Source organism: Phoenix dactylifera, unplaced genomic scaffold (assembly GCF_009389715.1).
Source record: "Phoenix dactylifera cultivar Barhee BC4 unplaced genomic scaffold, palm_55x_up_171113_PBpolish2nd_filt_p 000046F, whole genome shotgun sequence".
Taxonomy (NCBI): domain Eukaryota; kingdom Viridiplantae; phylum Streptophyta; class Magnoliopsida; order Arecales; family Arecaceae; genus Phoenix; species Phoenix dactylifera.
The window spans coordinates 47,915-54,167 of record NW_024067669.1 but is presented as its reverse complement, the minus strand read 5'-3'; the positions used below and the strand labels follow the sequence as shown (position 1 = coordinate 54,167).

At 39.2% G+C, this 6,253-nt stretch overlaps 1 long non-coding RNA gene across 1 annotated transcript; it reads left to right on the top strand.

Moving 5' to 3' along the window:
• Positions 1-498: 498 nt before the first annotated feature.
• Positions 499-720, top strand: LOC120104582. The gene is made up of 2 exons (XR_005506959.1): positions 499-540; positions 629-720. It is a non-coding gene; the product is annotated as an uncharacterized LOC120104582 (long non-coding RNA).
• The last annotated feature ends 5,533 nt before the right edge of the window (positions 721-6,253 follow it).

Below are 6,253 nucleotides of genomic sequence, written 5' to 3'. Positions count from 1 at the left end.
CTACGTCAGATGTTTGCCAGTCCGGAGTGGTATGATAGTAGATATTCTTATGCCGGCATTGAAGGGAGCAAGATAGAAGACTTGGTGACGAGACAGCCATTCTGGCAGCGGGCTACTACAATAGTCAAGGCTATCAAACCATTATATGAAGTGCTGCGGGCCGTAGATAGCGAGATCTACCCCCAGATGGGATTTTTGTATCACATGATGGTCAAGGCAAAGGATCAGATTATGGAGGCAGATCCAGCACATGGCCGGTCATACATCAACATCATTGAGCAACGGTGGGGAGCGCAAATGGGTACGGAATTACATCTAGCAGGTAAACTAAGATATAATTATAGTGACAATTATAGTGATGGATATAATTATATAATTATGCTAAGATAGTCTCGTATATGTGCAGCATACTACCTAAACCCCCGGTTTCAGTACAGCATAGATGGAATTGGTATGGATGAAACACTTCTGGATGCTTTGCGTAATGTGATTTACAAGATGGAGGCAGATCCAGAAAAAGCGGCCCTATGTCTTGAAGAGGTAATTATGATTTAGTAATTACTAGCATGTGTAAGTATATCAGCATCTTCAATTATTAACATGGTTTTCCTATGCTTATTTTTCACAGAGCAAATTATTTAGAGAGGGCAGCTACAGTTTTGGCCAACGAGCGGCTGTCGTCAGCAAACACAATATGAATCCAGGTACGTGACACATCAGCAAAACATTCACCTGGTGTTACTTAGTTACTATTATGGAACTATCATATATGTAATCTTCATAAATATTTTTGCAGCTGAATGGTGGGTGCATTTTGGCGGATCCGCGAGAAATCTAAAGCGGATAGCTATCCGGATCCTCTCCCAAACAGTCTCCTCTAGTGGATGTGAGCGCAATTGGTCCACCTTCGCCCTTATCCACAGCAAACAAAGAAACCGTTTGACGCAAAAGCGCCTCAACGACCTTGTTTATGTGCATTACAATTTGCGGTTGAGGCTAAAGTGCATCCAGGAGAAAGTGGAGCTCAAGTATACAGATCCGATTTACGGGTCCTTCACCGCTGATGACGATGATCCACTACTCGGCTGGCTTGTAGGCCAGCAGCAGGAGCCCGAGCTTGACGAGCCAGGATCGCCTCCACGACCAGCTACCTTCATAGCCACCGAAGCTGGGGTCGATCCAGAGCAATGGGCTGAGCGCAATATTCCACGCACTCCCAGAGCTGATCAGCCGCAGGCACAGGGGAGCCAGACAGAGAGGGCCAGGAAAGAAAAACAAAGAATCCCAATGAAGAGTGTCGAGGAAGAGACTTGGACTAGTAGCGATGAAGGTTCTGGTGGTGATGGATCTTCTAGCCATGGAGGGAGCGGAGGACAGTATGGTACTCATGAGACACAGACGGAGGGTGGTCTTTATTTCACCGGTGAGTCCCAATTTATGGGTGCTACACAGGATACGGACCACGGTCGACCACCTGATAGAGATCGTGAGGATATTATTGGATATAGAAGACGGGCTCCTCGAGGTCGTTCAGGAAGACAGGATACGACTGCAGATCGAGGACATACGGATACGGATTCTATTATCCACAGCCTCAGCCTGACGAATACGGATATGGTGCATTGGATTTTGCTTCCGCCATATTTGGATGGGCCCCTACACAATCAGAGGACACCTCTCAGAGCCAGAGCGTGAGCGAGAGATCCGACAGTTCTTATAACCTGGCGCGTGTTCCTTCTGATTGGGTTGATTTGCCTCCTCCTGATTATACTTATGATCCAGATATCTACGAGAGCCATCGGCACTCGTCCCGATTTTAGATATCCTAGAGTACTTTAAATGTATGTAAATGATTGTATCTTAATTCGAAGATATTTTATGTGTATGATTTTATCATTTCGAACGGGAGGAAAACATAACATGCAATCATGCATCATATATGTTTCAAATTTCAACCCTAAATTTAAATATGAAAATATCAAAAATCATGAAAAAAGTAATAAAAAAACATCAATTTTTATTTAATTTAAGATCCAACAGAGACAACATTAAAAAAAAAAAAGTCTGGCTCGCGGAGCCCGGCCGGTACCGTACCGGTCCGGGCCGGTACCGTACCGGTCCGGCCAGCGACCGGTACGCCGGACCGGACCGGTACGGCGGACCTTGGCTAATATAACTGCATATCAAATCATACAGTAGTTAGATGGGTGAGATTTGTCACTTCAAAGCAATAAGAATAAATTCATTAATAATAGCAATGTGTAAGCAAATATAATAGTATCATTAGTAATAATACAAGATTGTCGACACTTTAGTAATATTTCAATATTGGTATTTTTATATATAGGCATCAACCTATAAAATATATGATAAATCATTAAGTTATCTTGCTGTGGTCAGAACAACTCTGTATCTTGGTCCTAACAGTAAATGACAATTTTAACCCCAAGTGTTTTTGACTTAGGTAGCTTCACTTTCCAGGATTCTGTCATTTAATCTATGGCATGCACCTTCATCGGATGATGACAAAAATATCCCGCTACCAGCAAAGTTAACATGGCAATACATGGAAGCAATTTTATCATTTTCCAATAGGGCCAAGTCACAAAATTAGTCCAACTGAGAAACTTTACCCTTTATTGCTGTAATGTAATAAGACCACACTATTGTTATCATTATATGATATCATAATATCTTAATATGATATTATTGACAATCATAATATATAATATTGCAATCACATAATATCATAGTATCTTGTGAAATATAACGTGTATTAAAATCAACGCTTAATGCCAGCCTGTGCCTATTGGTGTCAACCAACATGTATCATGAACCATTCACGAGGTCATTACTAAGTTGTATGTTGGCCAGTATAGATCTAAGTTGGCCCCTATCAACCCATGCTGGTTCAAGATGAGGAAATACAGCTTAATATCGAGCCAGAAGTCATTTTTTTTCTTCCAATACGGCACATGCCTTGGTGACCACTGGCCTGCATGCCCCATGCCAACAACACTTAAATCTTGATAATAATCAACTACGCATTATGCCAATAATTTAATATAAAATTATAATTTTCTGACAAATGAAAAAATAATGTGATGAATGATATAATAATGTACTGCATTATTATCGGATATCCATATATATTATTATATTTAGTGTAGTATCAGAAAATAATGGAATAATGTATATTATAATAATAAATTATTTATTATATTAATATAGTAAATATATTATTATATTATAAGAGTTCCTTACTTCAGATATGTTGTTTATCTTGACTACTATATTCTTACAGGGATTTAATAGTATTATTTATGATGATGCTACTAATACACTTGATCAAATGTGATGATATTTTTATCATACATGATATTAGTATATAACTGTAAATTATCATAAATTATTCAACTATCATATTCACATTACATCTCTTAATTACATCTAGCCAAACAGTCGCTTTCCATTGGCTGTAAGTGTATGCACAATCAACCAAACATCTGATATTGAAGCAAAATACTGAAATTATAATTACATGTAGCTTCATTTACATAGAATTCCCAAGCACGGTCTACAGAACATCAACCACATGTAGTTTGACCCAGCCAAGAATAAAAAGAAAAAAAAATTAGAAACTATTTCATTATAAAACATCGTTTACCTCAATGATTAAGTTATCGCTTCCAACTGAAGGAGTCTGGCTACCAAATCTTACCCTTTATAATTTTTTCAGTAAGATAACCCCTTGTATCAATGAAGATCCAACAGGCTGTCATCTTCTATTCAACAGGAAGAATGAAGGACAGTTTGCTTTTCACACTTGATTCTGGTCATGACATAGTAACCTAAATCGCTAATCCTGATACCTTGCGATGACTTTAGCTAAACCTCGAAATTTAATGCAGATTAAGAATGGTGAGGCTATATACATAGCCTAACTTGTAATAACAAAATCTCTCTCACCCTACTTATGTATTCTATATGCCAGTTCATACGCTTGCCATGTTGCTGATCATGCGACAGGCCATTAGAACTTATAAGAGTACCTAATTTAAGTTTCTTTTTAGAACTTATAATAACTGATACCAATTATTGGCCCGGAGTGGCAAACCCAAGAGAAAGGGGTGAATTGGATTTTATAAAATTTTGTGAAAATAAAATCAAATCCCTTCAAGTTTTTAAATCTAATGAAATAAACTAGATACAACTAGTATAGCAAGTAATAATCACAATTATACAACTAAGTATGGAAAAATAAAGAGTGAAGGAAAGAAAAGTGATAAATGACGAATTATAGTGGTTCGGTCACCTTGTGAGCCTACATCCATTCCCCTCCTTTCCGAGATTTAATCCACTATTCTTATCCAAAGCTTTACAAAATGCTTGTCTTCAAAATCTTTACACTTGGTGATATCCGAGCTAACCTTTGGTTGATCTACTCCCTCAAGCATTCCCTTGTTTACCTAGAGTACAATCCTCCCAACCAATCACTCTCTATCACTCAAGCTAACAAGAGCTCAACAACTCTCTTACAATATTTAATCAAAATAACAAGAATGAAAATACTACAACTTATCTCTCAAGAATAAGCAAATATAAGCACTACACTCAATTTCTCAACAAGAAAGGCTTTTTACTTGTAAGCACAATACTCTCTTGATTTCTCTTCAATTCTTTCTTTTAAATGTTGATGAAGATACTCCTATTTATAGGCTTCAAGAGTTAATAGCCATTGGTGTTGAGAAAAGACCAAAATACCCTTGAATTGGGCTCCAAAATTTGAATTTCAAATTTGAAAATTCCGAGTTTCAACTTTGTGATTTGATATGACAGATTGGAGCCTCTGTTTCCTCCAAACGATTTTTTCTGCATAGACCATAGAAGGATGTAAAGTAGATTTATGAGTTGTCTACTTGCTGTATTTTTTTCAGATTTTTCCTCCATGTGGTTTGGGAGATGTAGTCAAAATACTAAAGCTGGTTTTGAAAAGCTGTCTGCTGCAATTACTTCATTTGCAGCTCTTATTTCACCTACTAAAAGTTAGATCTAAAAAATTTGCAAAACATAAAATTGTAGATATATGAGTCTAGTATAAAATAATCAAATTTCATAGCACTTTAGTTAGTACATCTCGAGATATGCCAAAAATACTAAGACAATGTCTAAGGAGTGTATGTAACAATCATGTTACTAAGAATGATTCATTCACTTGAATGTATACCACTTTCATTTATACAAAAAGTAATATTTAAAAAATATATAAATAACCACTAAAATATCATCTTTAATTATTAATCCAATTCATATTTATAACCAGCCTTTTAAGAAGTGCAATGCCAAGGAATTCATGTATGCATATAAAACAAGGTAATATGCAACATACTAACAACACTTTGAAAATCTTCTTAATAAATATTCGCATAATGTTTGCTATCATCAAAATCAATCTTATAAAAACTTAGTCTAACAATCTTTCCCTTTTTGATGATGACAAACATTGATGACTAAATAAATGACTAATATTACTCCCCCTTTTGACATCAACAAAAATATTTATAGATAGATGATCACATAATTAACTGTCCCTTAATCTATGCCGGACCTGAGGAACTGGGTCAGCCGGAGTTGGAGAATTCTGGACGGAGCGTCCAGGACTTTACGGGGGACGCCGGGAGACGTTGGAGGCTCCCTTACTTCTCAACTTCATGACCGCTACTCGGGTCCCTTCCTCTAGCGCCAACTGTTGCTGGAAATTGAACCCGGGGGCAATCTTCGGTCGAGTGAGAGGGAGCAGCGGGTCACCACGGCGGGGCGGCGACCAGTCGGCGGGCGGCGTCCTCCGCTTGGGGTGGCCGGAGAGAGGGAGCTGGGGGTCCTCACGGCGGGGCGGCGATCCGTCGGCGAGCGGCGTCCTCCGTTTGGTGTGCCTGCAAACAAGAAGCTCACCGGGCTCTACTTGCTTCTTCCAGAGGGTGTCCCTCGCATCGAGGGTTTCTATGGGCAATGAAGGGCCCGTTGGCTGAATTGTCGCCTCGGTCGGTTGCTTTACTCCGTGGGCCGCCGTGTAGCATTGCTTGGCGACCAGCTGGTCTCCTCGGACCTCGCCTACTCCTTGGCCGGTGGGGAGCCGCATGAGCAGATGGTGGGTTGAAACTACGGCTCGAAGGGCATTCAGCCCTGGCCGCCCGAGTTCTCGCCTAATATAGGAAAATCTATCCTCGTTGACAGGTTTAGTGAATATGTCTGC